The sequence below is a fragment of the Rattus rattus genome, chromosome 3 (genome assembly GCF_011064425.1).
Source record: "Rattus rattus isolate New Zealand chromosome 3, Rrattus_CSIRO_v1, whole genome shotgun sequence".
Classification (NCBI taxonomy): Eukaryota; Metazoa; Chordata; class Mammalia; order Rodentia; family Muridae; genus Rattus; species Rattus rattus.
In genome coordinates, this window is record NC_046156.1 from 78,803,130 (window position 1) to 78,814,127 (window position 10,998).

Sequence of the window (10,998 nt, forward strand, 5' to 3'; positions counted from 1 at the left end):
GGGTGTCATTTTCCTAATTTCTTTCTTGGCTTGTTTCTCTTTTGTGTAGAGAAAGGCTACTGATTTATTTGAGTTAATGTTATACCCAGCCACTTTGCTGAAGGTGTTTATCAGGTTTAGTAGTTCTCTGGTGGAGCTTTTGGATCACTTAAATATACTATCACATCATCTGCAAATTGTGATATTTTGACTTCTTCCTTTCCAATCCATATCCTTTTGATCTCCCTTTGTTGTCTGACTGCTCTGGCAAGGCCTTTGAGAACTATATTGAATAAGTAGGGATAGAATAGGCAGCCTTGTCTAGTCCCTGATTTTAGTAGGATTGCTTCAAGTTTCTCTCCATTTAGTTTAATATTAGCTACTGGTTTGCTATATATGACTTTTACTCTGTTTAAGTACTGGCCTTGAATTCCTGTTCTTTCCTGGACTAGCAAGGTCTTTTAAAGGCAAAAACCACAATCAAAAAATTACTTTCCTGCAGAAATGCACTTCTGCAGACATGAGATAAAGTCACAAGTCTTTTGCACGCAGCAACTAAGCAAATTTACAGAAGCCAGAGTAAGCAGGTGGCTAATTATTTTACAACAGTTATGCATTTCTGGACAGTGGTAAAGGGGCTTTAATGTTGAACATTTCCTGAAAATTTTTTAATAAGATTCAGTCCTTAGAATTGTTTTAACATCTCAAGTTGCTGATAGAGTTGGCTTCAAGCATCTAAGATGGTTGTTTGGGTCAAAGTGGAGTTATTTAACTGATATACTGTATACACAGTAACATATTTCAAGAACTTTTGTAGTTGAAGAGAGCAAAGAGACAAAATGATTTCATCCCAAGTTAAGGTCCTAGGACCTTCTCCTCCCTCTTTCTAGAATATATGTTGCCATTACTATATAACTAGCTATCATTGTACTAGTCTGACCAGCTAGATCCTGGCCTCTTGGACAAGGTAATCTTTCTCTAAGAAGGTGATTGTATTATATCTGTAGGTAAAAAGCAACACTGTAATGGGTTTTGTACGGATAGCCTTGCTAATAGAGTGAAACTCTCAAAACATAAATAAAAAATTAAAGTATTAAATATCATAAATGCAGTTTTGGTCAAAATCTGAAATATGGAATGTGTCATATAGAGATTAGAATTTGGCCCCCAACTTTTCATATTTCTGCTGAAAATTCCTGACAGAAACCACTTAAAACAGAAGACGTTTTATTTTGGTTCACACTTTCAGGGTATACTATCTGTCATGACTGAAAATTCATGGTGGAATTCAGAGTAGAGAGTATATGAACAGGACTCTCCTCACTTCATGGTACAGACAGGAACAAAGATAGATAAGAACCAGTTATACAAGTTTCAAAGCACATCCCTAGTAGTCTATGACTGCTAAGGAGGCCCTGTGCTCTAAAAGTTTTATAATCTCTTCTATTATCAATTGGGTCCTGAGTGTTTAAACCCACAACATAATATGATATGACATGACAAGACACTGAAGAGTGACTATGAAGACACTCTCTTATGCCTTCATTTGCTCTCCATATCCACACACTTATCAAAGTTCCTTAATTCTATGGCTTTTATACTAATGAGAATATAAAAACTCAGTAAGATTCCAGTTTTTGCCTGTAGCAGATTGAATATATTCACTCATTTTGAAGCTCAAGCTTAAAATTACTTTTCAAGGACTGCACATAGTTCTGACTATAGACCTGAGTTGACTCCTAATATTTCAGAGGCATTTCAACCATAAAAGTGATATGACAGTTATCACATTGTATTTCTAGATCCAGTAAGGAAAGTACCCCAATGATTTCACATAAACACTGGCCTTTGGAATTTTATTATCAGACTTATATTTTGTAAAACCAAGATCCTAAGCAGAGAAGGTAGCAACACACCTAATACCCATGCTCCTCTACCTCCTGAGGATGTTGATCATTGACAGCCTAACCACCACCACAGACTACAGATTATTATTACTTTTCTGTTGCTTTGGTAAAAGATCATGGCCAAGGTGACTTACAGAAGAAAGTTAATTGGAGCTCATGAGATTCCAGAGAGTTAGACATCATGTCAGCAGAACAGAGGCATCAGATGTGAAAGTTGTAGCTGCAGCTGAGAGCTTCTATTATGAACTTCAAGCAGGATCACAGAGATAAAACTATAAATGGTGTAAGTCTTTAAATTCTCAAACCATGCTTCCTGTGACATGGTTCCATATACAAGGCTACCCCTAAGCCTCTCCAAACAAAGCTACCAACTGGGGGTAAAACATTCAAAAGCAGGAGACTTTGGGGGTGGTGGTATCTCATTCAAGCTACCGCCATAATACAGGTTAGCCAGGCTCCACTCTCAGACTCAAAGTGTGATCACTGTCCCAAAGCCCAAGTCATTGGCATTCCATTTTCTATTTCAGTCACATAGTTGTCACATGCAGACCAAACCTGTTTCTTATTGGTATAAGCCTACCCCTCCCATAGAAATCTTAAATATTAACCTTTTACCTTCAGCTTGAGATATTACCTCAGATTTCCACTATATGTTCAGCATTATTATAGGCTTTTGTTTTCCCTAAAAGGACACTTGACTCGAACTCTTTATTTCAAACACTATGATCTAGAAGTCTAGGATTGCAATACCCTTAACAACATTGCATCATCATATTGCTCTTCTATATAACAAAAACAAAATGATATTAAAGTTTATTCAATAGTTTAAATGTGACAAGGCCACCAAGATGCACTGTACTGTCCTGTACAGAGCACAGGCTCATGGTATCTGAAAATCTGCAGGTCAGTTTATGCTGTGTAAGACACTACCTTACTTAGGAGGAAGAGGGTTTTGATTCAGTGGATATTTCTAGATTATATCAGTCACCATATAGAAGGTAAGGTAAGGACTTCAAATAGCTAATCACCTCACATCTGCCATCAAGAGCAGAGAGTGCATATATGTTCACTTGCTTTCTTATCTGTCCCCTGTCCTCAGCTCCCTTTTCTTTTTTCTTTTTCTTTTTTTTTTGCCATCTATTTTTTGAACTTTCAGTATTTTATTCAAGTTTTATTTTAAGTGATTCTAATTACAGCATTTGAAGGGGAGGAGCTAATTCCACAGAAAATGGAAGAGTCTATAATGTACCTGTTAAACTGGTAAAAATAGAGGTGAGGCTACAAGAGGAGTCAGTTGAGATCCCTAGTGCTAAGATGTGACCACAATCACCCACTCAGCTCAGAGTTGGAGAACCCGGAAGCTATTTCACACTATGATGCAATGGCGAAATAAAGGGAATTAAAAAGAAAGAGGGAGAAGGAGAAGGAGAAGGAGGAGGAGGAGGAGAAGGAGGAGAAGGAGAAGAAAAGGGAGAAGAAAAGGGAGAAGAAAAGGGAGAAGAAAAGAAGGGAGAAGAAAAGAAGGGAGAAGAAAAGAAGGGAGAAGAAAAGAAGGGAGAAGAAAAGAAGGGAGAAGAAAAGGGAGAAGAAAGGGAGAAAGAAAGAAAGAAAGAAAGAAAAATAAATAAATAAATAAATAAATAAATAAATAAATAAATAAAGGAAGAAAATCACATCACAACACAAGGAAGAATTAAGTCCTGAATGACTGGCTCCATCAGGCCTACCCTCTCCACCCTAAAATGTCACAAAAGAAATATCTAACCACACCCTAAAGACTAAAACAGGTGACTGATGGACTAGGATGGGAACGGCGTGACCATCTGTCTAAAAAAACGTCCCTTTCACGTAGGTGTGTACATGCTTCAGATGGATCGGAACACCGGGATTCGATATTCAATAAGTCACAACTTCATGTGTGGACTGAATACAGATTTACAAAGGATCCACACATTCCTGGCTTCCACTAGCAGCCTGGCATTTCTAGAGGAGCTCCTCCCCAACCCACGCCTACAGCTAAAACGGACCCTTCCTGGAATGGAGTTTCTGCTGTGCCTCTGAAATGATAAACGCCTTAAAGCCAAATCATCCTTAGCCTGGAGGTCTAATGTGGCATTTATCAAGTCTTGCATCCCCCAACATATAACATTAAAAGGCACACTAAACTCTGAAGGTAGCTATGCTGCAAAATAGGGTCAACCTGATACTTGGCTGCTATTCCAATGTGAGTGTTACTGTTTCCTGCAGTCCAGGCGAGATTGGCATCAGTCTCCAACTTCTTGTTCACCTTCTAGTAAATGGAGTCAACAAACTCTGTCCTGTCGTTCACATTAGTATGAAGCTGGAATTTGTCCATTTTGTAGCCAATTTCGAAGTTGCTGTGGATCACTTGGGACTTTGAGGTCTCAAAATTTATTTGGTGGCCAGCCAGCCAACCCTCACAGCCAAGCACCAGAGCACCCCGGATTGAGGGTCCAGCGATGTCAAAGTCCACATCACAGCCCAGGTTGATATGCTCTCTCTTGTACCTTGTCTTGATTTTAGCATTTTTCCCCAGTGTTAGGTGAGAAAGGTGAATCAAAGGTCAGCTTCAATCCACGAGCAAGTTGGTCTTCCATGGAGATCTCAGTGCCCAGGGTGTTGTCTCTGTTTCACTTCTTAGTAAACTTCAGTCCATACTCGGTCCATCTGTACTTGGTTTCTCGACTGACTTTCACTTTGGTGGTCTCCGTGTTGGCAGAGCCTGAGCTAGTAAATTCCAATCCATTCTCGGACTTCGTTTTCAAATCAAGTTTTATTAAGCCAAAGCCGCCGTAGCCCTTGGTGAAGACATCCCTGGCGGACTTGCCAAGATCAGCATATGTGGGAGGCACAGCCATGTTCTCGGAGGCAGTGACAGCCAGAGCAGCAGCAGCTATTGCGGGGGTTGCAGCAAGGAGGCTGTGAGCACAGGGCTGCCATCTATTTTTTAAAGTTGGATTTTTTTTACTAACTTTCCCAGTTTCCCAACCATAAGCCCCCTATCCCATCCCCCTCCCCTTATTCTATATAGGTGTTCTCCTCCCCATCCAACCACCTGCCCTTACCCCGACATTCCCCTGCACTGGGGGCTCCAGTCTTTGCAGGACCAAGGGCTTCTCATCCCATTGGTACCCAACAAGGCTATCCTCTGCTACATACACAGCTGGAGCCATGGGTCTGTCCATGTGTGGTCTTTGGCTAGTGGTTGAGTCCTTGGGAGCTCTGGTTTGTTGGCATTGTTGTTCTTATGGGGTTACAAGCCCCTTCAATCCTTTCTCTAATTCCCCTCACTTCAATGGTTTGCTGCTAGCATTTGCCTCTGTATTTGACATGCTCTGGCTGAGCCTCTCAGGAGACAGCTATATCAAGTTCCTGTCAGCATGCATGTCTTGGCTTCATCATCTAATTTTGTTGGTTATATATAAATGGGCTGTTTATTCAGGTGTAGCAGGCTCTGAATGACGATTCCTTCAGTCTCTGCTCCAGGTTTGTTTCCATATCCCCTACTATGAATATTTTTGTTCCCCCTTTTAAGAAGGACTGAAGCATCCAAATTTTTGTCCTCCTTCTTGAACTTCATGAGATCTATAGATTGCATCTTGGGTAATTTGAGCTTTTGGGCTAATATCCACTTATCAATGAATGCATACCATGTGTGTTTTTCTGTGGTTGGGTTACCTCACTTAGGATGGTACTTTCTAGTTCATTCCATTTGCCTATGAATTTCATGAAGTCATTGTTTTGATAGCTGAGTAGTACTCCATTGTGTAGATTCCACAACTTTTTGTATCTATTCCTCTATTGATGGGCATCCGGGTTCTTTCCACCTTCTGGCTATTATAAATAAGGCTGTCATGAACATAGTAGAGCATGTGTCTTTGTATGTTGGAGTATCTTTTTGGTATATGCCAAGGAGAGGTGGAGCTGGGTCCTCAGGTAGTGCAATATCCAATTTTCTGAGGAACCTCCAGAAATATAATTTCCAGAATAGTTGTATCAGTTTACAATCCCACCAACGATTGATGAGTGTTTCTCTTTCTCCACATCTGCCCCAGCATCTGTTGTCACCTGTCATTTTGATCTTAGCCATTCTGACTCGTGTGAGGTGGAATCTCAGGGTTGCTTTGACTTGTATTTCCCCGATGACTAAGGATGTTGAACATTTATTTAGGTACTACTCAGTCATTCAATATTCCTTAGCTGAGAACTCTTTGTTTAGCTCTGTACCCCATTTTTAATAGGGTTATTTGCCTCTCTGGAGTCTTAACTTCTTGAGTTCTTTGCATATTTTAGATATTGGTCTTCTATCACATGTAGGATTGGTAAAGATCTTTTCCCAATTTGTTGGTTGCCATTTTGTCCTAATGACAGTGTCCTTTCTTTATGTTACAGAAGCTTTGCAGTTTTATGAGGACACATTTATGGATTCATATTTATTGATCCTAGAGCATAAGCCATTGGTGTTTTGTTAAAAAATTTTCCCAATACCCATGTGCTCAAGACTCTTCCTCACTTTTTCTTCTATTAGTTTGAGAGTATCTGGCTTCATGTGGACATTCTTGATCCAATTGGACTTAAGCTTTGTACAGGGTGATGAGAATGGGTCGATTTGCATTCTTCTACATGCTGACCTCCAGTTGAACCAGCACCATTTGTTGAAATGCTATCTTTCTTTCTTTTTTTCTTATCTTTATTAACTTGAGTATTTCTTATTTACATTTCAATTATTATTCCCCTTGCCGGGCCAACATTCCACTAACCCCTGCCCATCCCATTCTATATGGGCTTCTCCTCCCCATCCTCCCCCATTACCACCCTCCCCCCAACAATCACATTCACTGGGGGTTCAGTCTTGGCAGGACCCAGGGCTTCCCCTTCCACTGGTAATCTTACTAGGATATTCAATGCTACCTATGAGGTTGGAGTCCAGGGTCAGTCCATGTATAGTCTTTAGGTAGTGGCTTAGTCCCTGGAAGCTCTGGTTGGTTGGCATTGTTGTTCATATGAGGTCTTGAGCCCCTTCAAGTTCTTCCAGACCTTTCTCTGATTCCTTCAACGGGGGCCAGTTCTCAGTTCAGTGGATTGCTGCTGGCTTTCACCTGTGTATTTGCTGTATTCTGGCTGTGTCTCTCAGGAAAGATCTACATCTGCTTCCTGTCAGCCTCTACTTCTTTGCTTCATCCACCTTGTCTAATTGGGTGGCTGTATATGTATGGGCCACATGTGGGGCAGGCTCTGAATGGGTGTTCCTTCTGCCTCTGTTCTAAACTTTGCCTCCCTATTCCCTGCCAAGGGTTTTCTTGTTCCCCTTTTAAAGAAGGAGTGAAGCATTCGCATTTTGGTCATCCTTCTTAGTTTCATATGTTCTGTGCATCTAGGGTAATTCAAGCATTTGGGCTAATAGCCACTTATCAATGAGTGCATACCATGTGTGTTTTTCTGTGATTGGGTTACCTCACTCAGGATGATATTTTCCAGTTCCATCCATTTGCCTATGAATTTCATAAAGCCATTGTTTTTGATAGCTGAGTAATATTCCATTGTGTAGATGTACCACATTTTCTGTATCCATTCCTCTGTTGAAGAGCATCTGGGTTCTTTCCAGCTTCTGGCTATTATAAATAAGGCTGCTATGAACATAGTGGAGCATGTGTCTTTGTTATATGTTGGGGCATCTTTTGGGTATATGTCCAAGAGAGGTATAGCTGGGTCCTCAGGTGGTGCAATGTCCAATTTTCTGAGGAACCTCCAGACTGATTTCCAATACAGCAAACCAGTAGCTAACATTAAACTAAATGCTATCTTTCTAATCCTAAGAGAATCCCATCTAGGAGATGGTGCTGTTCACAGTGGCCTATGTCTTAACACATTTAACACATCCCCTACAGATACATCTATGAATCAACCTAATAAAGATAATACTTTACTGCAACTTTTTCCATATAGTTCCACATTATATTAGTTTCATGATTAAAGCTCACCATCATAAACTTGTTAGTAAATCTAGGATCAAATTGGTATGAACAAGGAAACAAAATCACCATCAAAACTACTTTCATCTACTATGGCAATTTGATTAAATGATACAGAGTTCCAGATCTACCTTTATTAAAAATGATCAACAATTATTCCTTATATTATCATATTTTATAATCTAATATTTTAAAGCTATGTACTAAAGTGATGCCAGCAATTTATAAACACTTTGTGCACCATAATTTTTAAAAAATCAAAAAATTTAAACCATTCCTCTCATGCTTCCACCTCCTTGTTTTTGTAGGATATTCTATTTCATCATAATTTCCATCCCTAGTTATTTATTACTAGCCACATTTGCATGAAAACAATGTTTATTTCCTAAGAGTTCATCTGTGCCTGTAGTTTATCCCTTACCTAAAGTCATAATTCTTTGTTAGTGACACACTGATTGTTCACTGGGTAAATGATTATGATGTTGCAAACAAGATTATGACTTTAGCTGGGGAATAACCAGCAGGCATAAATGAATCCTGAAGAAATAAAGAACCTCCTCATTTAATGCAAATGTCTTTCATAGTTACGGAAAAGGAGAGGATATTCTTAACAGTCTCCATTAGGTGACAGTTATCTTTTAAATGAAAAGAATTAATTGACTGATAAATCTTCTTTCTCCAATGTGTATAATATACAACCACAGTGGATGCAAACAGTTCTGAAAGGTGTCTGTGCTCTTGTTTGTGGCAAAGGGAAGGGATGAGCTTACCTTCCATACACACACACACACACACACACACACACACACACACACACACACACACACACATTTATATAAACTTTTCTAAAAATTTTCATTAAAAGTAGTCTTTTCTCTTGCTTCAATTAACAGCTGCTAATATATGTTTAAATAAATGAGAAGTTGATGTTTAATGTTAATTTCTCCCTCTCTCTTTTTATATATTCCTTCTTTTTATTTATTTTTTTTTCCACTCCAGATTTTGTTTCCCTCCCAGTCTACCCTCCAACTATTCCACATCCCATACTCCTCCCCGTGCCCCTTTTCTCCATCAGGATGTCCCCACTCCCTACCTCTAACCCCCATCCCACCAGACCTCTAAACTCCCTAGGGCCTCCAGTCTCTTGAAATGTAAGTGCATCTTCTCTGATTGAACCCAGACCCAGCAGTCCTCTGCTCTATGTGTGTTGGGGGCCTCATCTCAGCTGATGTATGCTGCCTGTTTTGTGGTCTAGTGTCTGAGAGATCTCAGGGTCTAAGTTAGTCGAGACTGCTAGTCCTCCTACAAGGTTGCCCTCCTCCTCAGTTTCTTTCAGTTTTTCCCTCATTGGACCACAGGGGTCAGCAGCTTCTACCCACTGGTTGGGTGCAAATATGTGCATCTGACTCTTTCAGCTGCATGGTGGGTCCTTTGGAGGGCAGTCGTGATAGTTCCCTTTTTCTGAACACTCCATGGTGTCAGGCCTTGGGGCGTCCCTTTGAGCTGAATCCCACTTTGGACCTGTCGCTGGATGTCCTTTTCCTCAGACTCTTCTCCATTTCTACCCTCCACTTCTTTCAGACAGGAACAAATACGGGTCACAGTTTTGACTGTGGGATGGCAACCCAATCACTGACTTGATGCCCTGTCTCTCTGCTGGAGGTGGGCTCTCTTCCCACTGTAGGGCATTTTATCAGGATCCACCACACCTTTGAGTCCAGGCAATCTCTCACCTCCTCTGGTACAGTCTGGAGGGTCCACCCGATCTCTTACTTCCTGAGGTTTCCTGGTTACAGTTTTTTCTGCTGGCCCTCAGGTCTTCAGTCCTTTTCTCCAACCCAATACCAGATCTTGTTCCCCTCTTCCCATACACTTTTAAATAATTTTTCCCTCCAAGATTCATTCCTTCTTTCCCCCTTATGGTTGCTTTCTTCTCCCTCCCAAGGTGTCCTCACTTGGGTCCTTCATCTTGTTGACCTTTTTAAGCTCTGTGGACTGTATCTCGGTATTCTGTAAAATTCATTTATTTAATATTACAATTCATTTATTTAATATTTAGTTAATATTGACTTATTAGTGAGTACATACTATGCTTGTCCCTTTGGGTATGGGTTACCTCACTCAGAATGAGTGTGTGAGTGTGTGTGTATGTGTGTACGCACGTGTGTGTGTGCACCCATGCATGCACTTGCCCATACCCCTGCCTGAATGTGCATCATCCTGAGGCCTGAGGAAGATGCTGTGTGTTCTGTCTATTGCTCTCCTCTTGATAGTCTTACTGAATCTGAGTCTCATCATTTTAAGAAGACTGGGTAGTCTATGTGCCCTAGGAATCTACCTGTCTCTACTTCTCCCAGTTTTAGGTTACAGATACAATGGAACCCAAGCCTGCCTTTGGGTAATGGGGATTGAAATTCAAATTCTCATGGTTGCATAACAACTGCTCTTTACTCACTGAGCCACCTTTCTCATTCTGTGTTATTGTTAAAGGCTCTGGACTGATAATGTGAGAATTAAAGGCACAGTTAGGACATTAGCTTCCCATATCATTTTTTCAGGAATATTTATAGCATTTACTTCCTTCTTTGATCTGTGCCACAACCACAAACTAAACTTAGGCTATTGGGTGAGTTATAATTTGACTTAATTCACATAAGAGACAGCAAATGATGAGGTAATAAACCAGTCGGGGTTGAAATTAAGTCTGATAATAGGTGGTCAAGCACTTCTTTGGCAGTGACATTTTACATGGTGTTTTCCTTCTCATGGGTTCTTTATCACTCAAGATAGTGAAGATTTCCATACTTTACTTTTTCACCATTTATTTATCTATTCATTTTACACCCAGATCACTACCCCTTCTGGTCAGATCCTGCTCCTCTCTCCTCTGAAAGGGTGCCTCTCACTCTCCTGGTATCCTTCCACCATGACCCATCAAGTCTTTGAAAGTTAGGTGCATCCTTCTCTCCCTGTGGCCAGACAAGGCTTTTCAGCTAGGGAATGGATTCCGCATAAAGGTGACAGCTTTAGAGATGACACCTGATCCAGGACTTGGGGACCCACATGGATACTGAGTTGTACATCTGCTACATATGTGCCTTTGGCCTCACTCAAGCCCA

General features: G+C 40.6%; 1 pseudogene; it reads right to left on the reverse strand.

The window, feature by feature from the left end:
* Nucleotides 1-4,005: 4,005 nt before the first annotated feature.
* On the reverse strand, nucleotides 4,006-4,798 carry LOC116895834 (annotated as a pseudogene).
* Between the last annotated feature and the right edge of the window lie 6,200 nt (nucleotides 4,799-10,998).